The sequence below is a fragment of the Myiozetetes cayanensis genome, unplaced genomic scaffold, assembly GCF_022539395.1.
Source record: "Myiozetetes cayanensis isolate MyiCay16 unplaced genomic scaffold, myiCay2020 scf12, whole genome shotgun sequence".
Taxonomy (NCBI): Eukaryota; Metazoa; Chordata; class Aves; order Passeriformes; family Tyrannidae; genus Myiozetetes; species Myiozetetes cayanensis.
The window spans coordinates 17,595,367-17,621,549 of record NW_026086826.1 but is presented as its reverse complement, the minus strand read 5'-3'; the positions used below and the strand labels follow the sequence as shown (position 1 = coordinate 17,621,549).

The following is a 26,183-nucleotide window of genomic DNA, read 5'->3' as shown; positions in this document are numbered from 1 at the left end:
GTAGATAAGTATACCAGAAAGCTGATTGGAGAAAATATGGTTTTATTTATGGTTTCATAGAGAGCATTCTACTGACAAAATACTTTTTTTGCTGCACCTGTAAGCAATGTATTAAAAATTAGAATAAAATTAATCAGTACAAACCAATATATTCCTTCCCCTTCAGTTTATCCATGGGAAAAAAAATTCTTAATTTTAATCTCTGTTAAATTTAAGACAAATTTCTCTGCAGAGAAATTTAAAAGACTGAAATGGTAAAGGGTAGGATTTATATCACAGAACATTCTGAGTTGGAAGGGACGACAAGGATCATCGAGTACAACTCGTAAGTGAATGTCCATATGGGGATCAAACCCACAACCTTGGTGTTGTTAGCACCATGCTCTAACCAACTGAGCTAATATCAGGGTTTTTCAGTAGGATTCATTAAAAAATGAAATATACAGAGTCCATCTTTACCTTTTTTTCTCTAAAGAGTATCATGATAATATATTTCTTTTCAATGCAGTCATTAAGGCAGCCACCTTCATGTAAAAGCACCTGCACTGACACATCTTAGGTTTTGAATTCAGGTAAGTTATCCCCAAAAGAGTAAACAGAATCATAAATGGTCAAAGCTAAAGCATTTCAGCCAACCAGAAGAAATCATAATGAGAATGGGTGTTCATTTGAAGGTCTTGTGAGGAATTCAGCAACAGAAGCATTGAGGAGTATTTGCTGGGGAGGTACCAGATACCCTCACTGCAAAGTGATGAGCTGATTTTTCACTGAGCAAAGCAAGGAATGGTAGCTTATAAGGGTTTTGATGCCTTTAAGTGTTTTGGTTCTGCAATCTCTAACGACATTAAGACCTTGTTCACACTGTTTTTAAGATCTATAACTTAAGATGTAACTGCAGTCTAATATAGACCACCAGAGTAGGTAGAATAGAGGATAAAGTCTGGAAACACCTTTGAAAGTAAACCAAGAGATATGGACAACCTATACACCACTGGATATAAGCTAGAAGTCAAATCCCTTCTGCCTGAACCAAACTTATTGCTTGCATGAGTATTTCTATAGGATTGCTAGCCATGCCAGTAATCAAATGTTTGCATATCTCGAACAAAAGACCAGATGATTGCTGAGCTGTATTTTATTCATGGTTTATTCACTGTTATGTAACTGATGCAACCTGGAAAGACAAACATCTTATGAAATACTGTATTAATTGACCATGAGTTTCAAACTTTTCTTTGAAGACAGAATGTTGCCTATCGGTTCATAGTTTTAAAATACATACATCAAGCCTTACTCCATTATGAATATTTTTTTCAGATATTTTGTAATTTGTCTTGCAAGTCCACAGATCTTTAATAAAATATTTCCAACTACCATTTATGAAATTATAGTTTGATCTGTGTCTCTTTTGTTGTTTTTTTTCAACAGTGCAAAATCACATTCAAATACTATGCTCTTTTAATTAAGGCTTTGCCCCACAGAAGACCCAGGCAAAGCATGTCTGAAGCATTCCCAATACAGAACCTTTAAGAAAAAAACTACTACAGTTGTGTGGCCGTCTAGATGGCTTTACAGATGAAATCAAGACATTGGATGTAGATTTCATTATTATTGTGTTTAAATTAAGATTTAAATGCCAAACAACTGAAATAAAAATCAGAAGCAGAACAGGGTATTGTTTGGTTTCTGAACATTAAACGCAATCCAAAGGTAACAGTACTTACAGCTTTTTCACATACAGAGTTATGGAAAAACCATTTGCTGATTGAGCTTTAGGTATCTGGGTGGTTTCTTCTGTGAATAATCAAATAAGTTAACTCAGGTAGCTTCTCTGGTTCAGTGCTACAGTCATACAGGATTTAAATACAAAGGGCTACTTTTTCAGAAGCAAGTAACTGTACCATAAATGCCATTTAAGATAATATGTGCTAAAAAGAAGAGTTCCCAGTGTTCGTAGCTGATAGAAATGGTAACTCAGCAATTTTCATTGTGTTGCAAGTAAATTTTGCTTTCACATTTGCATATATGAGAATTAAGTTAAAACTCCTAAGGGCAGGAGTAATTTATTTTAAAAATTTGTTTCTTTAAATATTTCAACTTTATAAGTTATATGAAAATGTTTCTATTAATTAGAAGTTCCTGAAGAGCTTTTTTTCAGGTCAGAAAAATCCCTCAGTTGTTTTTCAGCATTTCTGATTACTTTAAGTAATCTACTGCCTCAGTAAGAGTAGGAAGTTTATTGATGCAGAGTTTTCTTGTGATAGCTTTTCAAAACTTAGTATTGATGTGAGCTTATATAGTAAGAAAAAAAGTGAAAACGTACTGAAAATTTTAGGGGCCCTAGGGCCTTCTCTAGATATATGATGTTTGTTCCCTGCTTTGGAGTCACAAGAATGCCAAATGAGGGGAGAGGGAAATCCCTTCTTTCAAGAAAGAAAAAAATAAAGCAACCAAAATCCAAAACCAGCCACCCTCCCTTAAAATATGAGATCATGTCAAAACTGTAGGAAGAGGTTTCAGTTGCTATCAGCTGTGGTTTTAGATTCATATTCTGCTTGCCAATGTTTTGGTTAGTATTCTGAAGCTGAGCTTTGATCCTTTAAGGACCTCCTATCCCCTAGGCTCAGGTTTGATTCAGTGTTGGAAGTGCTAGGACAGCAGCTGCTCCGAGAGCAATCTGGATGAAATTTCACAAGAGCAGCTTTTCCTGCAATATTTTCAACCAATCTGAATTGAGAAAAGCAGGGAGAAAATAAAAAAGATAAACACAGAAATCAGACAGAGTAAAACCTGGAAGGGGAATGAGGAAAGCAGAATGGGAGCTAGGAAATACACACGTGTGGAAGGACTAAGGAACCAAATGGGAAAACTGAGAGAAACATTTGGAAAAAAATCTGAGGAGCAGAAGGCTGACAGGGGAGGCAAAATCTGTGAGGGGGAAAAAAGCAAAGGAGAGTAACAGACAAGCACAGAGAGGAACGAAAAAATAACTTTGAAAGAGGCAAGGGGAAGGACAAAGGGCAGAGAGACAACAACCAGCACCCTGGTTGAGAGAGATGGTGAGGAAGGTAAATTGGAAACAGAGATCCAAAAGGAAGGCAAAACTTTTACAGAGTGAAAGCTCAATTTATAAAGCTTCACAAAGTTTATAGGAAGTTAGTTTTGGGGAAAGTCCAGGTTAACAGAGCCTCTGTTCATAGCAATCCCCAAAAATAAACACCCAGCCTATTGGAACAGGTAAGGGGGACATGGTATATCTACTGCCTTCTCTCAGTGAGCAATGCAGTCTCCTCCTTTCATGCCCTGTCTTTCAGAACAGAAGGAACAAACAGGCAAAACATAATTTACAGTCTTGGTTTATCTGTATCCACAGCCCATCTGCTGACTCGAACCACAGTAGAATTTGTATGTGTGCATTCAGAGAGATGGCTGTCATTAGACCAGTGAAGTTAACCATTGTATAAAAGCCAGGATCGGATCAGTAATAAAGTTTACACTTCATTATGGATGTCAAAATCCTTGCTGATTTTTTTTTTTTTCCCACGAGTATCTAGCTTATTGAATTTCACAAGCAAAACCATCTCTAGCCAGCATTCAGGAACTGGTTACTTGGAAGCTGAAGCATTCAGAATTGAAATATAAAACCAGATATTTCCTTAATAAATTTACAGAACTAAAAAACCCGGACATATTAATATACATCTCTGTATTTGTGCCTGTAAAATGATTGGATTCCTGTCTCATTAAATTTACATTGTAGAATCTGAATATAGTATGATTAGGCATTATTTTAACAACTACATTACAATACAATTTAAAATAAAATGGCCCTTTATATCACACTAATATCAGTGTTTTAAATAACAAAGGGTACTTCTTTTTTTTTTTTTAAATAAAGGAAAGGATTAGCATTTAGTTTCAGTCAGTATAAGCAATGCTGTACCAGTTGGTGTCTCAAAGATTCAGGATTTTATTAATATTCCAGAGATGCATTTGTGTTGCCTCTGGGTACACTGAAAAGCCACTTAAACTGCACTTAAAGCAGCACTACAGGATCAAATTGATGTGCATCAACCATTTACAATAAAACTTGATTATTATAAAGGCATACATATTTGCATAATTACATGTTTGATTTTTTGATAATGCAGCATACACTACAAAATGTTGCTTCATGTAGAAAGGCATCGTCAAAAAGCACCATCTGCTGTAGTGTTTAATGCACTGCAATGTTTGAAAAATTCTGAAGGTAGATTTGTGCAAATCAAAGGGGAAAGCAAAGGAGTTCTGCTAGAACAAGGGGCCTAGGGCTGGAGGAGGGGATATGGTACAGTGTGGACCTTTTGTTAGGCTGTCGTCTGTTTCTCTCTAGCTATTTTTAAATAAAATTGTCAGGGGAGAAAAGTAAAAGACAACAGAGCAGCACATCCTATGGTCCACAGAATACAGGATTCAGAACTTGAGAGCATTTGGCATAAACACATTTTTGATGTTTTCACTCAAATTCAGTATCTAATATATGCAATGAAGGAATCATAATGAGAAAGAAAGCAAACTTCAACAAGAATGAATCTTTTTAAAGGAATCTCTACTAAGCATCACAATAGCTTAAAAGGCACAGAACTTGAAAGTAAGAATAGCTCCATATTTGCTCAGTTCAAAAGGAGAAGACAACTGTTCTTCAGTAATATATGACCATAAACCCCAACGGGAGCCCAAGGGGTTCAGGAAGTCTGATGTTAAGATTGCAGAAGGAAAAGTGTATCTTTGCTTATGAGAAAAAATAAGCACTTCTAGACTCAGAACCATTAGCCCAGAGTTCTTGTATCCTAAAAATATGCATCATTTTGATTAGCACTACATGTTGATCATTTTAATACCTGAGGCTGTTTTTCAAAGTGAATTTTGAGAAAGACATTAATCAAATGTAGTTGTAGCTGTTTGTAATATTCTGCCATCCTGAGGAATTTGTATGCATGCATCCAGAACACACACACACACACAAGGGTAATCTGTGGCTTTTTCCAAGTCTGTTGCTGCCTCTGAGCTATGCTGTGAACATTTTTGGACATTGTGCTGAGTAGTGAAGCACAGTACAGAGCCAAGACTGGGAAGATCTGGCAGGGAAGTCAATAGGCATGTACTAGCCTGTTGCTTCACAGTAGGAGCTCATTCCTTCACAAATTGGCCTTTGGTAAGCAGTGTGATTCATTGCTCAGGGACTGGATTACAAGCTGGAAACCAGCTGACAGAACTTGGGCAACTCATTTCACTTCCCCATGCTTTCCATTTTCCTTCCTCCTGTTTTTCACATCGCGTTAGTTGAAAATTATAGAACTCTTCAGGGCAAGGACTTTTTCATAATACAAATTTCCAGCATGTTGGGTATTAAACAAGCTTTTATCTCCATGGGCACCTCAAGGTATACCAGGATACAAACAACAGTTGAATTATATGCTGTATGTGGGATAAATACCAAGTCAATTAAAAAGCACCTTTAACAACACAATCTAACCATAAAGGCCAGCAGTTAAGAACAACATCTGTCTCCAAGACACATTCTACAGTTTAGTGACATAAAAGAGCTTCAGAAACAGATGAAATTTTGTCCAGGCACCTGAAGGAAGAATGTGCTGGTGCATGCATGAATGCAAACATCTCAAACCTTCTGTGCCTGAGCAACAACAGCTTGCATATAGATTCATTGAAAGCAAAGGGATGGCCATAGAGCTTCAAGCCCTAAAGTTGCACTGCTGGCCTGTTAGGTTCTGCTACATCTGGACTATAATAAATTTACATTCCCATCAAGAAAATAACCACTGTTGTATAGTTATGAGACAGATATTGTTTCACATTATGAGGCAGAATGTGCTTGAGTCCTCTATTATGCACAGGATTATTAAACATCCAGGTTCCTTACCCTGACTTATCAGGTACAATTATACCTTGGCATCAGAGATGCCAAACACCCACAACTGTCACTGACTTACATCAGCACTGTGAAATCCAGTGCTTCTGAAAAATCAAATCTTTTGTGTGTCATGCAGAAAAGTGCGAAATACTTTTTTTAAATAGCCAACATCTTGTGTGTACATAGTTAACAAAAACTCAGAAATATTTATCTGTTGATATTTTCCCCCACACCCAGAATTTACTGAGTTGAACTGGACTGCAATATGATGCAGTGTCATTCCCTTTGCCTCTGACTGCACTTGAAGCAGAAACTGTACGGTTTCTTGCTCATCAGGTACCCATACCAAAAAGATAATGTTGTATTTATAGCATAAGATTGAAAATAGCCCCAAATTATAAAAAAACCTCAAAGATGTCTGCATTTCTTTCCCACTAAATTATCTACGTGCATTTTGTCATAATGCCCAAAAAGAAGCAAAAGCATCCAGGTAGGCACAAATCTTTAGAAACAATGAGTTTCCCTTTTGTGCCTTAATATTCTGCTCTTGAGCTTCTCTAACAAAGTCTGCACTAATCATTGCTGGAATCAGCACAGCAGCGACTGCTAAGCAAAGTCTTTTTCTCCACCTCTCTGCACTAGGCAGACAGGGGTTTTCATTACATATATCATTTTCAACTTGCTGCAGTGATTCCACAAAGACAGGAGGATTTAGAAAGCTAATGAATGGGGGTGGGGAGCAGGCTAGAGTTGGAGCTTCAGTGCTAATATTTAAGGCTAGATACTATGAGTGGCTTCACACATGAGGCACTGCCACCGATTTTATTTTCATTGCATGGCACTGACAGACTTTGACAGCAAAATCATTCATCTCAAGTTAATAAATCAAAGTAAGGAGTGGGGGTGGGGGGATTTTTTTTGTTTGAACATTTATTGCTACAGGATTTAGGGCAAAGCTCACTGGTCATTGCCTTGCCCTGGTTGTTATTGTGCTGCAATGACAGCAAAATTATTTATCTTTTAGTTGCTAATTAAGAAGAGAAGAAGAATAGGTTTGGTCTGAATATAATACATCATATAGGGACCATTTGCTACATCATAATGACATGCCATAGATGCTGTAACTCAGTATATCTACAAGTCACTTGCCATTTTATTATTAGGAAAAAATTTCATCTTGCAATTTAACTGACATAAAGTTTACAGTTTATAAATAAGACTACCTGAATGAGAAAACAACATTCCCCTCCCTCTCTCCAGGTGAAAAGACCACATCCCTTTCCAAGCTTTGTTCTAGCACAGAACACTCCGTTTCACCGACATCAGTACCCCTGCTACTGTTCAGCAGTTTGGACCATCTAACCCACCTTTTGCAGACATGTCATCAATATTGCCTGCCACTTGGGAGAACAGGCTATACCGACCACAAAATACTGGTTCTATAAATCTGATAATTTTAATGACAAACCAGGATATTTTAGGCTTTCTTGTCCTCGAAGAAACAAGAACAATTGCAGCCTGATTGTAAACCAATTAAGGACCTTAGAGTTATAAGTTGTGAATATAATTTCTTTCTCTTATAGGACCAAAAAAACCCAGAAAACCAAAAAAGAAGTTTCTGGTTCTTACCTTTCTACATAATAACTTAGGATGTGGGTGAAGCTGTTAATTCAGATTTGAGTGATGAATTATGACTTCAACTTTCTCAAGTCATAGCTATCACCAGATCCTACTCAGATGCGTCTTTCAATGACCCATGTTCATCTGCATGTCAGGCAGAGGGGGAACAAAGTGATGAACATCAGAGAACACAGGCATATGGCCAATCACAAGCAGCTTTGATCCGTGGTGGATGTTTTCTGTAATACTCATAGAAATTAATAAACACTAGTTGTAGTCAGTGGCCCCACTTCAGCAGCAAAATTCCTCCTTAAATGCAAAATTTTGGACAGTTGAGAAGCTTCAAAGAAGGGTATAGACTTTGAGAAGTTGTTCTCCAGACTGACTACAGTAATCTACTCCCATTGTGGCAGGTGGACACTGTTCAAAAAGCTAAATGGAAACTCCATAGATTAGTTAATGCCTTTTATTTTACGTTTAGGGACAGGCTATTCCCTGCAACTATATCCTGCTGCCAGTGCTCAGTTAATAGGCTCCTGTAGTGAATAACATCATATGCTCTGTCAATTATTAATAATGAGACAAGCATTTTCACATCAGAATGCTGCCTTGTAATGTGATGAGCCTGTATCTTATGAGTGGATCAAAGCTCAGTCTCATAACATTACTACTTTATTAAGCAAACTTTGAACAAGATTTATTCCCCACTCTGCTGAGTCCTAATTTTTGTGAATTTTGTAAATATAAAGCTCTCTGTTTATTGTCAAGATTTTTACAATATGGTTTATATTTTAGGTGCTTGATTTACTGTTACATTTCATTTATTCTAACACATCATTGATCCCCTGTCTCATACATCCGATTTAGTTACTTTTTTATTGTATAATTTCTAGGCAACAGTGGCTATCCAGGACAGAAAAAGCTGATGGATCTAATTTGATTTTGCCCTCATACCAACAGAAGTTCACTTACTAGTTCACTTACTCAGAATTCATTGATCACTCAAAGGTCTTCTGGGATTGTGAAATCTCATTCTCAGTGTCTTTTCCAATTGTCAAAGCACAAACTCAATACCACATCTGACAGCCTTGCAGCCTGCCTAGTTCTGCATAACACAGCAGTCAACCACGGGGTTAAAGTCAATGATGGGACTCTCATAAAGGATGACAAGGCTAAATCTTACTGACTTCAGACATGGAAAAGAGGTAGATCCTTCTGCAAGGTGGGTTTGCTGATGATAAGCAAGGGGCAGCCCAGTGACAACCATATCTTTAACAAGGAAAAGGAAGAACTGGGAAAGGATGGTTAGAGACAAAAAGGTGGATATTAAAGGAAGAAGAAAATACAGAGGGAGTTTTACACAAAGATCCATAGGTCTAAAATCAAAGAAATTGCTACACTTACCACAGCAAGATGATTGAATTCCTTTATCTGTGGCTTACTGTTCCCAGCTAAAACACATGATAGCGTCTTGTGCACAGCCCATTCAGTTCAATGGCAAGACAGCAAGCCTTGTGCAGGGTACTGCCAGAACAATAATCACTTATAAAGTGGTTGTAAAGATCTTCTAGTCACTAAGAGCACACAAAGAGGCTAGAGGAGGTTAATGAAACTTCAAGAAGTGTTTACGTTCAGTAAGGTTACTTCATCTTGAGTTTTTGAGAGCAGATAAGGTGGAAAAGAAAGATATTGGGAAGGTGGATGACATTTAAAAGAAGCAGTATTAAAGTCCTCCATTACGAGAATAAAGACGACTATTTTGTCAACAGAAAACACATTTATCTTCATCTGGGAGAAACAACTAATAGTTCCTGTTACTCGAGGGAATTCTGAACCTTGAGCTAATCCGTGCACCTACTGCACAATTTCACAAACATGCATCAATATTTAGGCTACCAGTTTTGGAACAAATGCATTACCAAACATGAGTTCCTTTCACAGAAGCAAACATTAGAATCAGAACAGACACACTTTAATCACAAATTGTTTTCTAAACACATTTGCCAGTCTCATTTCAAAGTGTTTGAGCACCTGAGCTTCCATTTTCCCTCTCTGGAAAGTATTCACCATCTTAAACGCAGCCAGCTATGCTGGGTAACTTTGCTCTGGTAGGTATTGTTTATTTTCTCTTTTTTTTTTTGCTCATCCTTTGGAGGACATGAAAATATTTTTCTCCCTACGTGCTTGAAACCCATCCACAATCATCAGCTGCTACATCTTCTTTTCATGATCTTGTTTATATTCAAATAGGAACTAATGTTGTTGTGCTCCATCAGGAGACTTGGTCAATAGTTCCAAAAAGGTAAAAGTAACAGGGGAAAATGGTGTGGAATTACATTCTCAGGAATATGGTATTTAAAATCCCTTGTTTGTCTTGCAGACTATGATACTTGCATTTAGAACTGCTGGTTTATTTCAAATGGAATTTTATTTAAACAAAATGAAAGCACAGCTTCTGAGGCAAGATCTGAAGCCTCAGAACAGAGAGGGGGCGATCCCGTACTTAACATTGCCACTCAGAGCTGTGATCTCTCACTATTTTGCTACAAACATCCTGTGTAGCCTCAGTTGAGTTGCTTAGGGGTTTTTTGTGGCTTAATCCCCAATCTTTGAGACGACTATGACTTAGACTCCCTATCTCACAGGCACACAGTGAGGATAAATGCATTAAAGAAGAATTAATATATCACAATACAGTGATAGGAATTCAATACCCTGCATACGGAGTAATTTATCTTTTTGTCTCCTGGATCAAGTATAGTTTCTAGGTGTGTGCAACAGTAAAAGCCTAATCTATTAATATATACAGAAACCAAACAGTCTCCACTGCTACATTCCTGTATATGAAACCATGAACAGAAACATAAACCTGTAGGTGTAGAGTGGAGATGCTAGAGCACAAAAGAACAGAATTTTTTCCTTAATTACAATGGGCTTAAGACAAGGCTAGGAACCACAAGCTAGACATACATAAAGGAATCTGTTCATTTCAACAGAATAAACCAGAAAAAACACCAAAACCAAACAACTGCACAACAAATTCATATATAAACTAGATATACAAGTATTTAGACATGTTTTAAAAAAAGGATCTCCTTAATGTTATCTTGTGTAAGGAATACACTATAATTTACTAGCATGTGAATTATATACTGTTCCCAGGATGAAACCTCCATATTTCTTTCTCCAGTCTAGTCTCCCTATAAAATAGCTTTATTGGAGTTAGCAATGTTAGGAAAAATGAAGGTAATGTCTATAGTTCCCATTAAAAACCAAATCATACATTTTACAGTGATTGTAGAGAAGTATACTATAAAAAATGAGGTTTCACCAAATATTCAAAATTATGGATTTATTCAAACTCCCAGAGAAAAATCAAACTTGTAAATTGTGTAGATTATATATCCAATAAAATATTTATTGTTGCACAATGTATATTGTTAACTGTGTTGACTAGTTTTCACCAAGGTGCCAGAGAAATGAAAAATTAACCAGTGCAGAATATAAAACAGTTTTTTTCAAGTCCTAGAGTTAGTTCACGAGCATACAAAACAGATTGTATTCAGAGCTGTAATATAGAAATTCTTCAGTGAAGAAGACACTAGAGCTGAATACCTGACAGCAGAACAAAACAGAGAACAGCATTAAAGCCTTGTAGTTGAGGTGATGCATGCAAATGCAGGAAGATCTGAATTAGTAATATTGAAGGTCTAGCTAACGTAGACAGTGGCTGTGTCAATGAATGTTTTAATGACATCTTACTAGTTTAAGGACTATCAAGTGCATACATGCATCCTGATAGAATTCTGGAAGTTCAGTGACTATGTGATCTAAAATCCCTTTGGGTTTACAAAAAAAGTGAATATTTGAATATCCTTCTTCTCTGCAACTTCCTAAACTGACCTACGAAAATCACACGTGTGGTTTGAGGTGCATTTTCTTGTTTTCAGCACTAATCATCATCACTACCAACCAACCAACCCCCCATTGTCTACTATTTATTCTTTTTCAAAATTTACACAAATATTTATTTAAACTTCAGCTACAGGGCACCAAATGGTCATCATCCTATGAATGGAAAAATTTAATAAAAAGTAAAAATTTATAAAACCCTCTAGTTATTTTGCACCTTAATGTTGTGACTTCAAATGTACCTTTCTTGTCCTCTTCATTTTGCGATGACCTATAAAATTTCCTAATGAAGGACAAGGATAAGAGGTAGGCTGGCAACACCAGAGAGGGCTGGATCCAGACTGTTGCTCCAGCCATGCTGCACAGAAGGGCATTTCTGACCTGACCATTCACAAATTACAGTGGGTATAAAAATAAAATACATAAATAAAAATAAATAAAATAAAATAGAAGAAAATAAAAATAAATACACTAATACTCACAATGGCATTAAATGCAACATATTTGATAGTGAAAGTTTGCTGAATATTTTAGAATTAGCTGTCCTAAAGAAACTGGTCCTAGGTTACACTAGTTCATGTTAAAAGAAAAATTACTTCAGTAAGCCCTTGGAGACGTGTGCTTGGTTTTTTAACCCAGCTACACAGCAGCCCTGGGTCTCACTTTTTGAAGAGGAGTACAAAACAGGTGGAATTAACTGAAAAATTCAGGTTATATGTTCTCTTAGAATGTTAGAGTTCCTGTATTTTTAAATGCTTTTTCTGTCAGCACTTGACAGCTGCACATTTTCAAACTCTTTTTTGATTTACACTGAAGCAGCTGGATTATGCAATCAGACAGCATGAACTCAGTGCAAAACACTGCTATTGTCTGCTTGTTCCTGGTGTGCAAGGCAGGAGAGGGAAGCAGGCATATGCTTGGATGAGATGAACCCTATTGGAGCATCTTTCTGCTTAGAGAGACTACAGCTTGTAGTGCCACCAGGTACCAAAATCTGGATGTCTATAACTTCCTAAATCAATGCTTGAGATGCCCAAAAAACAACCTGTTGTGAAATTCAGACTGCGAGGAAGCTTTTTTGAGACCAGTCAAAGCTTCAGCACACTACGTAACTCCAGATTCCCATTTTAAGAAATCCTGAATTAGAACCAAACCCGCCTTGATATTTAAATGCACTACAGAGCAGAAAAAGTTGGACAGGTCTGGACAGCTGCACAAACGGGCAGGCAGCAGCTGGGCAGGAATAGCCATTCCACCCTAGTGACTTTCTGTTGAGTGAGGAACCTCACTGCTGAGGATAAAGATGGGCAAAGCACAGGAAAGTTGCAGCTTTTTATATACACAAAGCAAAAGGATTAAAAACACCATGTAGAACAAAGATTTACAATGGATCAGCCACACATCTCTGTAGAAGGAACAAAGGTTTTATAAAAGAATAAATGAAAAAAGTATATATTTCCTGAGACTATAGGCATCCCTAGAGACTTCTAAGTATTAGTCAGACCAAAGGCTGCCAGATGCTTTCAGGGCTTTGGCAGCTCGCTGGGGAGCTCAGGCCTTTCCAGTGGGGCCAGCTAGGTCAGCTGGAGACTAAAGGGTACAGAGCTCCCCAGAGAAAGACTCTTTTGTTTTCTTTGGTTTTAAATATTTTTTCTTCATAAGACATGGTCTGAGGTTCCATTATGTTTTCTACTTACAGATTTTATTACAGGGAAATTAGTGACATCTTTTCCTTCTTTTGACTATTTCCCTCACTTGAAGAGTTTTGCAAAACCCTAATGTCCAGTTAACTGTGGCTAGCCCATGTTAGCATACACACTCTGCAAGCTTTGTCTTTAACAAAATAACAAAAGAAGAGCTTTGATTCCCATCTTCCATAAATTCTTTTTTTTCCCCACTCATTTCCCAAAGTAAAGGAAACTAGCAGATGAATTATTTTTTTTTACCTTTCCTCAAAATTCTTCATAGCTTAGATAAATCTGAAGATCAAAGTTTACTTCCCATTTCCATACAAAACTACAGTGAGGTGGAGCTTTTAGATAACTATTGACAAGAAAGAATTTACCATCAATAAATGCCTTTATCATGCCTTTTTTAACTCCAGCAGAATCCTTTCCCAGTCCCAAGAAGTTCTAAGCATGTGTTACCTGCTCATGGCCATGACACTACTGCAGCCATGTGGGCTGAACTGGTCTTAGTAAAAAGTGCTTTAGACACATTATATGATTTTACTTCTCTGTATTTTTTGGTCTCTAATTAAGTGATGCCAGACAAAAGCTGCCTAGATGAAAAATATCCAAAACAACATTTAAGTCAAATTCTCATACTTACTTTGGGCTACTTGTTTGAAGCAACAGGAATGGCTGCATGGGGGCAGTGCATGGACTGAAGATGTTGTATGCAATCAGAAACACAGTTCACTTTTGTGGCTGTCTATTCTCCAGGAAGCACTAGCAGGGGATGACAGAAGTCTGTGGAAAAGAGAAGTTCATTATTTTAAAGCCTAAGAAAAAAACTCATACAGGAAAATGTAAGGAAATCCAAAGCCAGAAGGTAAGGCTGCCTTTCGTTAGGAAAAGACACAGCCCACCACTGCAAAAACACCCCTTATTTTCATGTGAATGCAGCCATGAAGCACACCTACGACTCCCAGTGAGGTTCTGTGTCAGAGGCAGTGCTACCAGAAGCAACAGTTTATTCCCTATGATTTATTCAGTTCAGCAAAAATGTATTACTTTCTTCATTGCTCCATTTGTTCTTTAAAGTGGTAAAAATCTTCACAGATCAGTGAGAAATTTAATTAAGATATTATACAAAGTGTTCATCTTTGGAAAAGCAAGAATCTGGCCTCATGGACGACCTGAGTGAGAATGAAAACACATTCCTACCAGACTTGCACACAGCTTTCTTTAACAATCTATCTAAGTAACTGTAAGAATCTATGAACCATGTGGGTGCCTTCCAACTCAAAATATTCTGTGATGCTATCAAATATGTCAGAATTGCATGTATTCTGAAATACATACTTTTAATTTTATTAAACAGTAACAATATAATAATCTGAATAATTCTTACTCTAAGTTTATCTGATGAGATGATGATATATAATATACTCTTAAGAACATAAACTATTGGCTTTACAAGGTCCATTTTTTCAGTTAATTCCCAGACTTCAGTTCAGGATATCATAGTCTTTATTCATTTACTCATTTTGTTTCATATGAGGACAACATGACCTTTAGGACAGATTTTTCACAGTGAATTGCAACATGCTTGCCATATTTAAGACCTTGTTGAGACAGAGAAGTTTTTCATAGTGATACATGTTAATATACATATTTTGCTCATTTATTCCAGAAAGGGATGGCAATACACACATATATACATACATATATAAAAAACCTTATCTATTTATATAGTTCGTATGTTAAAATTACATTAAAGAGAAGAACTCCATTAAGGGCAATGATTCATTTACACTTAAGGAGTCTAACAAACATCCCACTACAACTCAGGAGAGGGCACACAATAACAAGAAAGAATGAACAATTTACCAGAACTGAAGAATGCCTTAATGAGTGGTAGATGATTTTCACTTTTTTCTGAAAGATATGTTGCTTCTCTTTTCACACCAGTGATTCAGAAGAGGTGACTTCAGGTATCTGGTTAAAGAAGAGAAGGAATAAAGAAGAAGAGGAATAAAATTTCACGCTGTTGTCAGATGCAGCTGAGGTTTAGATACAAAATACTGAGTCTGATACAAGCAGATGATGATACTCTAACAGGGTAAATTAATTCGAGGAGTTATTTTTCTGTAATTTAAGGAAGCTCTGTGCTTCTTGCTAAATTTTCCATGAAATAAACAGGCATGTATATAGGAATCTATATGAATGCATACGCCAACACCAGCTGAAGTGAGCAGTTCCAACCCTTTTCCCTACGGCCTCCTCCACACCAGCTGACAGGAGTATCTTCACCCTGAGACATATCCTTGTGCCTTCCCTTTTCCTCAGAGCGTTTGTCACTTCCCAGCCATGTTTTGAAAGCTGAGGCTCAGTGTGCAGGTCCAGGGACAGCTTCACAGTGTCAGGGCAGCGCAGTTTGGGATGGATGCTGCTGGCCACCCCAGGGTGCCACTCTACACCATCCAGAGCCAGCAGCACTCATGCAGTTGCCTGTATTTTCTGCCACCCTACAGAAGCATACAGCAAGTTTCAGACTGGACGACTTGATATTTGCAGCTGCTTGTTAATACTTACATAATAATTTAGTCCATGTGAATAAATAAAAGCACATGCTGTCAGTCCTCTACGCAGATCCTGATCATATATGTGCATACTCTCTGATACCAAAGGGAGAGGAACCAGGGTTTACCTCCAGTTGTAAGACCAAGTACTGACGTTGCCTAGTACAGTTGAATGTAACTGCTCTGAGACACAAGACAGATGGGATAGAGAGATTTGAAGTGCTACAAATAAAATCTAAAACTGAACTTTTAAATATTCATTCTGAACTATAAAGAGAGCTGTGGCTTTTGTGTGCTACAGATGGCTTGGAAATGCAGTGCAAACAAAGGAACAATTTTTGAATACTCATAGCTCCTCTACCATAATAGCTGGAGGCCCAAAACTCCAGGGGTTTGAGATGATTCAACTAGATCCTCTTACCTGCCAAATTTCATCAAAGCAACATTGCTTTTACCATCTTATAAGGGATGAAAGAAATATGAATAGTGTGGGTTTTTTTAATGAAACGTGGACTGCTTAAGCTTGAACAAAAAATTACAATATGAATGGAAAATGCAAGAGAAAACCATTTTTTTATCATACATACTTAAAGCACCATATAAGATGAAATCTGTACTTTTTATAGATTGAAAGATTAAACTGAAATATTTGGTAGATTTAGATAAATGAAGGAAATAAAATAAAAAATAAGCATAATAAAAATCCCTGCCAGTCATAATCAATGGGAAACTGCTGAGTGATTGCCAAGTATGGCCTTAGGTTTAAATCTAGGAGAGACACATGTGTTTCTTTGTAAGGTAGTGGGGCATGACCTCATCAATCAGAGATTATTCTCTGCATAATAGTTTATGGAAAGAAACCACTAACACCAACTCCTCATCTGCCTTTCAGACAGAGGCCAGCTGACACGAGTACAGCTGGAAAGGGGCTAAATAACACTGCTGCTAAGACCATACACTGCTGCATTTCCATAGCAGTAAATTAGCATTTTCTGATGTTATTAGCTACTAGCATAGTAGCTAACATAAAGTCTTTGGCTCTAGAGAGGTGATACTCTCCCACCTTCTGTATGTATTTGAGCTTCTACAAGAGTGGAACCAGAAAACAAAGTCCAGAAGAGAGGTGAGTGTCTGGGGGGGGGGAGGTGGGCAGAGATCACCTGTGGGGAAGAGAGAACCCCTGAACTGCCAACAGTCCTCCAAACATAAAAGCCACAGAGACAAACATGCAATGATGAATCACAGCTAGAAGTCAGGATTATGAGGTATCACTGCCAATTGAAGGGAGAGAAAGTGCAGGAATAGGAGGAAAAGGCATGAAGAGCTTGGCAGACAACGTAACCCTCCTATAATGACAGTGAGAGCCAAGAGACAGTCACAGATTGATACCAAGTGATGGATGACGGGTGGAAGATGACAAGTAGATTACGTTATCTGTGAAATCAAGGGAATTAGCAAGGAGGTATGCACAGAGGGAGGCAACCTGGACAGCACAAGTTGTTGGAGAAGGGATGGCTGCCACAATGCTCTGGATGGATAGCAGGAACTAGATCTGCATTTGTAAAGGTCAGAGAAAAGGATTCTGTGAAAAATGAAGACAAGATGGTGCAAGTTGGGGTAAGTATTTTAATGGTTTCTAGACAAGAGGGGAAAAGTGGCAATTTACAGCAGAGGACCAGCCTGCTGGGTTTGGGAATGGTCCATGTAAGAGGTGTGAACTGAAGAGCAAGCCTGCAACCTTGCTGGAGAGACAGACGATCCTGCACTGCTGGCAGAAAGAGAGGAAGGAGGACTTGGCAACACTTGAGAAAGCCAGCAGGATGACCAGGGCCTCCCTTTCAGACACGTTTGACTGGTTCCAGATCTGAGTCCATCAGAGGGCAAGCAGGGATTGCAGTCTGAGAGTGTGACTTGGTCTCTGTTCGTAGCTCAGGCAAAAGAATGGCAAATGAACAGAGAAGAAAGGGCAGGATCCTCTGGTAGAAAATAGAGCTTTTCCAATGACCTCACTGTCCTTTTGAGAGTAACTTCTTTCCAGGACAGTGTCCCAACAGGATACTTAAATGCCTTCAGCATAGTTCAGTATTCAGAGATAAAACTGAACAACTTTTTATGAAATCTGCCTCCAATAAAAACATCTTTATTGCCCTGGGCTAATGTGTAAGTTAGTGAAAGATTATGGTTCAGTTTCTATAGCCATTTTATGTAATAGGAAAAAAAATCCATAGGGACCTCATCTATTAGTCCTCTAAAATATGAAATGAAGTTTTAAGCCGCACTTCATCATGGTAATAGGCTATCAGCTATTTTCCTAAACTCTCAGACTCACTGCTGTCATTCTAGGCAGAATCAGACAACCTGACTTAATCATCTGCTTGTGACTTGCTGCACTGTGCCCCTTCCTTTGGAATATATATAGATCCTAATTATTTTTTAATCCTTTACTAAAAACATTGTCAAAATGACTGCTACCCGTGTGGCATACAGATGAGGATGTTTACAGGCACGGGAGCCGCAGTGCCCTAGGGCCTCCTTCCCTGATCCCTGTGTGCCACTGGCAGGGCTTGGCAGAGGGTACGATTGCCTCTGCAGGAGTAATCCTCTCCTAGCTTCTCCTGCACCTCTTCTGGAGGGACAGCAAGCATTTTAACAAGGTTATATTTGTATGTTGTAAGGCTACAGTGACTGGTATTAAAATAAGATAAACCCAACCTTCAGATGAGTTTGGTTGCCTACAAATGTGTGCATTTGAATGCTTACTCAAACTACCAGCCCACTTCCAGGGTATGGTTTCCCTGGGGACATTTAAGTCTGCACCTGCCATCAAGTGCATTCTTCTGGGCTGTCTCTGCCCCACTCATCTGCTACAAATGGGGTTCCCCTTTGTCTCCCTTTCCTCCAGTGTACTGCCACCTTCAGCCTAAATGGGCATACCCAGGCTTGCCCATGCTGTGCATTACTGAGAGAAAAGACCCCAAAATCAGAAGACTAGCTTTAAGATGATAAGCTGATTTCAGTGATCACAAACACAGTTCAGACTTGGCAGTTTTGGCTCTGTTCACCTCTGCTGCAGAAAGGCAAAGCACAGCTCTTTATAAAACACCAAGTGCTGGGTGAGAACCAGAGTGAAGGAGGAGTTATTTTTGTTGGTCTGTTGCCTTCTCTAAAGTCTGTAATATAATGATTCATGCATGCATATCACGAGAGACAGCAGGGCTGTCACCACCAGTCTGCTGCCTAATGCCTCATGCTTGCAGTAGCAAAGACCTGTCCCCTGCCAGCTCCTGCAGAGAGGCAGGTTGGGACCAGGGATTCCACAGGGACAGGTGCTGTCCCGTGTCTCTGTATCTTCACCTGGAGACAAGTGGAACATGCACCATGTGCTCCTAAGGCTTCAAAACACTGCCTGTGCCCTGGTCTCTGTGCTTCTGTTGATAAAGTGGGAATTGTCACACAGTGCCACAAGTAGCAGATACACACACAGAGGATGGATTCATACCATATCCACAGACCAACCTGTGTTCCTGAAAGAAAGCATGGTCCAGTTCCTAGAGTTGTTCTAATGAGGGTAACTGAGCAGAACCTGTGCTTATAAAGAGCTTCTGGGCTCTCTCAAAATCAAACCACTATATTATGGGCATTATCATTCCATCACACTCTCATCCAGAAGCTGGGACCACCAGCATCTCACTGCTCTTCCTTCCCAGCTCGCTCCACATGCAGTTTCCATTCCTGTCATGAAAATAAACAAACCAGAGGCAACTCATGCTGCCTGCTTTAATGTCCCAATTCCCTGGCCAGCCAAAGACTATCTACACTGCTGTGTATTTCTGTCCAAGCTTTAAAAGTTAACTCTCCCCCAGGAATTGCTAGTTATTGGAAAAAGAAGCACTGGAAAATCAGGCCCCTCGCTGCAGTTGTTTATAGACCAGATCACCAATTCTGGGAGACCAATAGGATAAACATGGTCCAAACTGTTTCCTGTATCATCAGAATGAACTTTAAAAGACACTTTTATAAAAGGTACTTAAATTGGAGGAGCTTACTTTTTAATTTGCAATTTTAAATGTGAGCATGTTATAACTTGTAGATGAACATTTCTATAAAGATAATTACATATGGCAAGACAGAAAAACTTTTTAAAACATTTTCTCTTGAATGTGTGCCTGAATTCATTTACAACTGTTGCTGCTTTAAACACTTCAGGCAGAATAAGTGGATGGCACTAAACAGCTTAGCTGCAATTATTATGGAATGTCTGAGGTATAATTTCCCCTGCGGTTTTGTTAGGCGTGCAAAATTCATAATTCTGATTTGTGGCAGGTACTTATTACCCATCGCAGGTGGAGATATGCAAATATTATTCTAGTAGGGGTGAACAGCCTTTATTTCAGTATTCAGCTATTAACGAGATTTGTGAGTCTGGTACTCTGGGGCCATTTAATTAATTAGATGGTACAGATAAAATATAAATTGTTTTGTAGGCTACACAATTCCAGTTCTAGAAGATGTAAAATATGGCTAAATGAACTTAGTATGGACTGATTTGTTGTTTCTCTTATGGCACAAGGTAGAGGCAAATTCTGCCTGTTATTTTTGCCTATAATGAACCTGTACAGCACCCTTGCATTGTCAAGCGTTGTGGGAAAGGGATATTATTTATTTTTTGTCATTATTATTAAGAATGTCTCTCAGTTATCCTCTTTGTAAAAAATTGCTGGCATGCATCAAACAAGCCAAAAAATAGGCATGTTCTTTTATGGAAGCCAATATGTGCATGTTTCAGAATAAGCACATATTTTCAAGACATTTAGATTTGATAGCATATTATTGTCTCAAGGTCTGACACTTCTATTTTAAATAAATCATTTCCATGGATAGATAAGTTGAACTCGCTAGAGGGGAATGCAGAGGGAAGCTACAGTAGCATGTTAGCATCTAGACTTCCAAATAATTCTACTAATTAGTTAATTCACGTATTTCTTTTCCTAAAGTGTGATCTCCCTAACCCTCCAGAAGATTTCTGGAAAACAATAACTGGGGTTAAAAAAAAACCAACATGCTTTTATTCTTCACAGTGATAGTTATAATGGCCACAATAAAAGAAACAGCATTTACCAGGAGATACAGTGAACTACATGGTGAGACATTCACCCTACCCTTATATGGAGGAAATAAAATGCATGATGCATGAGACCGGAAATTGTTAGCAAACTGTCGGCATTTAAAGGCAGGCATTGACCATTATATTAGTTTTAAATTGCACTAAAATACTACACCACACAATTACAGTACTATAAACATTGAATGAAAACCAGTTAGTTTTACTAAAGTAGGAGTATAAACAGCAGTCACTCTTATTGGTTTATTGAACATATTTTGGGGCCCATTCCAGCTGTCTTTATTAGCTCTAATGCAAATGATTTTACACTGCTATTTTGCCAAGCCCTGGTAGCTGTACTGCTGCAAACAAACCCTGCTGCTTTGTGTCTGCTGGAGACTTACTGACAAATATGATAAAGGATACATAAAATGAATAACAATACAGAACTGGCGCCATAGGAGGAAAGGAAAACTAATAGGGGGAAATTATACTGTAAGCATAGGAGCTATTGTATGGTTTTGTGCAGTGTAACTCAAAGCATACACGTTTAAAATCAGATACATACCATGAGTTTCTCTGGTCAGTTCCCCACAGGGTGTGCAGAGCTGGTCAGGGAGCTGTATTCCAGCTGGGTTTGCCCGGGACCTGTCCACCAACTGAGAGGGCTGGATTCAGGGAAGATGGACCCCACCAAGGGCTGGAGCTCGGCAAGAACAGAAAGAGTCTCATGGAGATGGGAGCAGGCTGGACCAGGCCAACAGCATCTGAGCAGGAGGATCTTCTGGCAAGGGAAAAGGTCTGCAAAGATATAAGGACTGCATCTTATCCAAAGAAAGAGCTTCTGACTTTGGAGACATCCTGCACAGGAGAGATGCAAACATGATCTCTTTGAACAGGGCTAGGGAATGACCTAGGAATATGGCTGCAGAAATAAATAAGTGCAAGGTAGAAAGTAGAGCAAATTAAAAGCAGAAGGCATTGACTGTGATCTGAGGAAAAGGGCCAGTCATATTTTGTGGCTGAACATAATTGATCATGTAAGATATTTAACTGTGGCTCAATTTTCAGTAAGAAAAGTCAATTGTGTTTGTGGTGAGAAATTCCCTGAAGCACAGGAGGCTGCAAAATAAGGATGATGTATGCGGAAAAGAGCTGTGGGTAACCAAGTCTGTCAATGGGATTTCCAGCACAGGAGAGCAGTGGGTGTTTTCATTACAGCACCAGCACAGGTTACTTCATAGTTTGGCTGAATTGTCAGCTGTGATTTGAGAAACCTGGGAAATCTGAGTGCTGGTGCAATGGAAATGCAACAGGTATGCCTTCATGTGGCACTTGTGGGAACACCTAGGAACATCACAATATTCAATTCATAAACAAACCCTGAAAGCAAGCACTAGAGATTGAGTGAATAGTTTGTGTAGAAAAACTGAATAGAAGCACAGTGACCACAACTAGAGAAAATATCAAGGAGGAAAACATATTTTAGTTAAGTACAGAACAATATAAATGACAGTGATATGTATGGAAACATTTTAATAGAAAAATAATATATACTTATGATGTTCAGACACAACAAGGCCAAGTTACCTGCAGGCTTTAGATAAAATGCAGAAGAGAGTCAAACTCATTTCAATCTCACCTCTCACAGTAGTTTCAGAACGCGGACTGCATCTCCTCCACATAACAGCAAACTGTTTAGGAAAAAAATTAAGTCTAGATTTCTACAGAATAAATACACCAGAATAATATTCTGCATTTAAATACCTTAAATTGGATAAACAATACCCCATGGGTAGAACCTTTAAAAGACCATTTCTGCAGAAGATGAAATCAAGAAAACAGTTTTAATTAAATCTTTCCAAAGACTTCATAAAAACCCAGACACAGCAGCAGTGCTACATGCAGTACCTCCACAGCAGCTCTGAGCTATACAGTCCAAAACGAAGGAGGAGTTCTAGTATTTCCTTTTTTTTTCCCCCCTAGGTATGCACACACAAACACATCATTAGTTCAAAATCAATGCACAAATGAGAGATGTGATCAGAGAATTACATCTATTCACAGTAGCACAGAGAGCAGTGCCGTGGGCCAAGGGCAGTTCCTGTGCTGTCGAGGGGAGCAGTGCTGCAGCAGGCAATTGATGCCTCTCAACACAGAGGGAACCGCTGCCTGCTGGTAGGTGATTATCACCAGTATTTTTTCAGAGTAATGTAAGTAAGCAACACTTTACGTGGCACTATAATATCTACCAGGCATAGTATTTGCAGAGGGAAGATGGAGCAACAATGCCTTTGTGAAGGACTTCTGCTCCACACAAAAATACTGCTGGGCAGGCATCACTCCCCTCCTACAGCGACTGCTCCTCAGTGCCAGGAGCCCACTGCATGAGCCCAAACCTACATGCAGGGAGCCAGACAGCCAGCTGGGAGGAGTCAGAGGCACTTTAAACCATTTCCCTGCACTGGGCAGCAAGGCAGAAGCAAGAGGAGACTGAGACCCACTGAGTGCCCACCAGGTCAAACACACACAGTAAATCAGCCACCACGGTGCCAGTGCACCAAGACACCCAGGACAAGCAGCACTTGCTCTGGGTTCAACTGAAAACATAACCCCCCACCCCAAACATTAGCACAGCATCTGTGCACCCCAGTCATATACAGGAAGCACTGGCAATCATACAAAGCTGGCTAAGGGCTGACTGGCCATTTTGAGAGCACTGAAAATAATCTTAAAACTCTGTGGTGTATGTATAGATGATGAGCTAAACCAAGAGCAGAAGGTGTATTTGAGAAGACAATAAACAACAATGAAACATTACCTCGGGTAAAAAAATCCAATAAGCAACTTAAACCAAAACAGTGCCCAGCCCCATCAAACCACCAGTTTGTTGATGGTTCCCTGCCTCCTGTTATAACAGCTATGTTTATTCACATATAGTGCTTTTTAAGTCATACATTCAGCCAGCACAGCTCAGCTCTCCTGCCACCAAAGTATGGCAGGGCTGCAAACATGACTTCAGCAAGGTAATATCAATTTACACACGCTACGAAAGCATTCAAAAATTAATGCAACTAATCTCCTGGTTTCACCTGACAGGAGGTAAATTATTGATCTTTGCAATATGAAAGCACCAAAAAGAACAAACTCAGATCTGCACACTTTCATGTGCACCCTTGCCTCCCCTTGTCAAACTTAAAACAGTCATATCCAGAGGGCTGCAGGGAGATTTGAGAAACACATGTTCTTCCTGTACAATTTAATCATGGTGCGAGCAAAAGCTAGATGCTCCAAGAAGACAGTGGTTGTGTAAACAAGAAACAGCATCACCCAAACCTGTGGCACAAGCCAGTGCTCACAGAAATACATGCAAGGAGACTGGCAGCTTAGGCTGTTGGAGACTTCCCTTAATCTCTAACATGCAGCTGAGGATGTACAGCCCTACAGCCAAAGCCTGGTACAGTCACTGATACATCACCGTTGCTCATCACTCAAGAGACAAACCTGCTTTTATAAACCTAACCTCATTTTTCCCCATTTTCCTCCCTCTCCTGGCAACTTGCTACACTGCAACACAAAACAGAGCTCCATTAAACCCACTGCAGAGGCTGACACCCCATGGGATGGAAGCCTACTGCACAGCAGATGCCCCCTCACACCTGCCTGCTCTCCACCACATACCACCACAGAAGTGCAGCATGGGGATTTCTATCCCCAATGAACAATATATAAGAGAGGAACAGAAAATTACCCATCAATAGTCTCCAATATTTCCCCTACTTCTTCACTTTGTTCATTGTGGAAAAAAGAGCAATTCCTCCAGGAGAGGTCATTGTTCCTTGATCCTAAACACAGAGCATTACATCAGACTACAGAAAATCACATGATGTGGGCTAACATCTGCTAATATTAGCTAAAAAAATTATTTTTTTATTCTTAGCTATCGCTACCATTCTGCATACCATGCACGCTGATTTTTGTATGGATGAAACAGGTTGAATGACCTAAGAACAGGAAAGGTTTTCATTGAAAACACTGAAACTGAAACTAACATTTTTCTTTTTTCATTTTGCCTATCTTTTAAGCCTGAAAATTCCAGGTTATATTTAACCTGTTTGACTAACACAACACTGTGGCTATCCAGTGTATTTCAGTAGGAGTCTTGTAGCTTCCACCAGGTGCATCACACTCTTCACAAAGCTCATCACCACAGTAGGAGCATTCCCAAACTTTGAATCAAAAAACACATTATTCCAAGCTTCATTTGTGTGTTTAATACGCCATATTCAACTGCATCTCCCAAAACTTAGCTTGCTCTTTGCTGGAAATAGAAGCTTTGCTTTCTACCCTGTAAGGAGAAACATTATCCTGCATATTCAGGCTATGAGCAGAGTTTGAGTACAGGATTATGGAGAGAGAACTCCAGTGTATTGCTGTGACATGATCCTTTTTCAAGTGTTCAAGATTGAATTTTGCTTTTTTACCAAAACATTGCACATCACAGACACAATTTCATGAGCAAATCATACTATTGAGAACTTGGTCTAATATTTATACTAAACTATTTCTGCATTTGCCTCAGGCCCTCGTTCTTCTCTCTATCTCAGATGGTGAATAATTCCCCTGTCTTTTGCATTGTATTTATCTTGAAGGTGTTATTGATTAGGAACAGGACCTTTAGGTCTTTCCAGTTCTATAGATCTCTTGGTATAATTTTCATGATGTTATTTCTTGTTCTGTTTTCTATAATGTTGCTTTCTTCTCCTGCTTTTTCACCTTCCTTCCAAAAGCTGAAAATAAGTGAGATGAGTAGAGGAGCATTTTGTGGTTGGTTGGGGGTTGCTGTCAACAGGGAAAGAGAAAAGACCTGCCACAGCACCTGCACGTGGGGAGATGGAGATGCTGCATCTGGTGCAAGGGGTAGAAGCATCAGCTGCAGGACTCCATCTGATGGAAACCCTAATGGGATGTGTTTTAAACCTTTGTATAAAAAGATCAAAGATCATATGTGTACATATGCATTTATGCACAGTTCAAGGGTTTGCACCACCAATTTGTAGTAGAGAGGTTTTACTGCATAAATAACATTACTGTGTCTTGGTTTGATGGTACGAGTATCCATAGGAAAGCAGATCAAACAGCAGTTGAGCACACCTTGATGAAGAACAGTAGATTTTATGACATTTTTTTGTTTGATTTTTACTTCTAAAGAAGAACTTTCTAATGTGAGAACTACAAGCCAACTATTAACTATTAAATAAGAAGGAGACTATTTTGGTTAACAGTCTTTTACTCTCTTTTTGAATGTCAGCACATGTCCCCCTGGCAGATTCCATAAATTCAAGAGCTACCAGATGGTTGCGTAACAGCAATGCCCAAAATACGCTCTAGAA

General features: G+C 38.9%; 1 long non-coding RNA gene across 1 annotated transcript; it reads right to left on the bottom strand.

The window, feature by feature from the left end:
- Positions 1–15,045: 15,045 nt before the first annotated feature.
- LOC126635798 (uncharacterized) lies at positions 15,046–22,464 on the bottom strand. Its single transcript, XR_007627802.1, has 3 exons — positions 22,433–22,464; positions 21,359–21,591; positions 15,046–15,105 (listed from the first exon to the last, which is right to left on the bottom strand). It is a non-coding gene; the product is annotated as an uncharacterized LOC126635798 (long non-coding RNA).
- Positions 22,465–26,183: the final 3,719 nt, after the last annotated feature.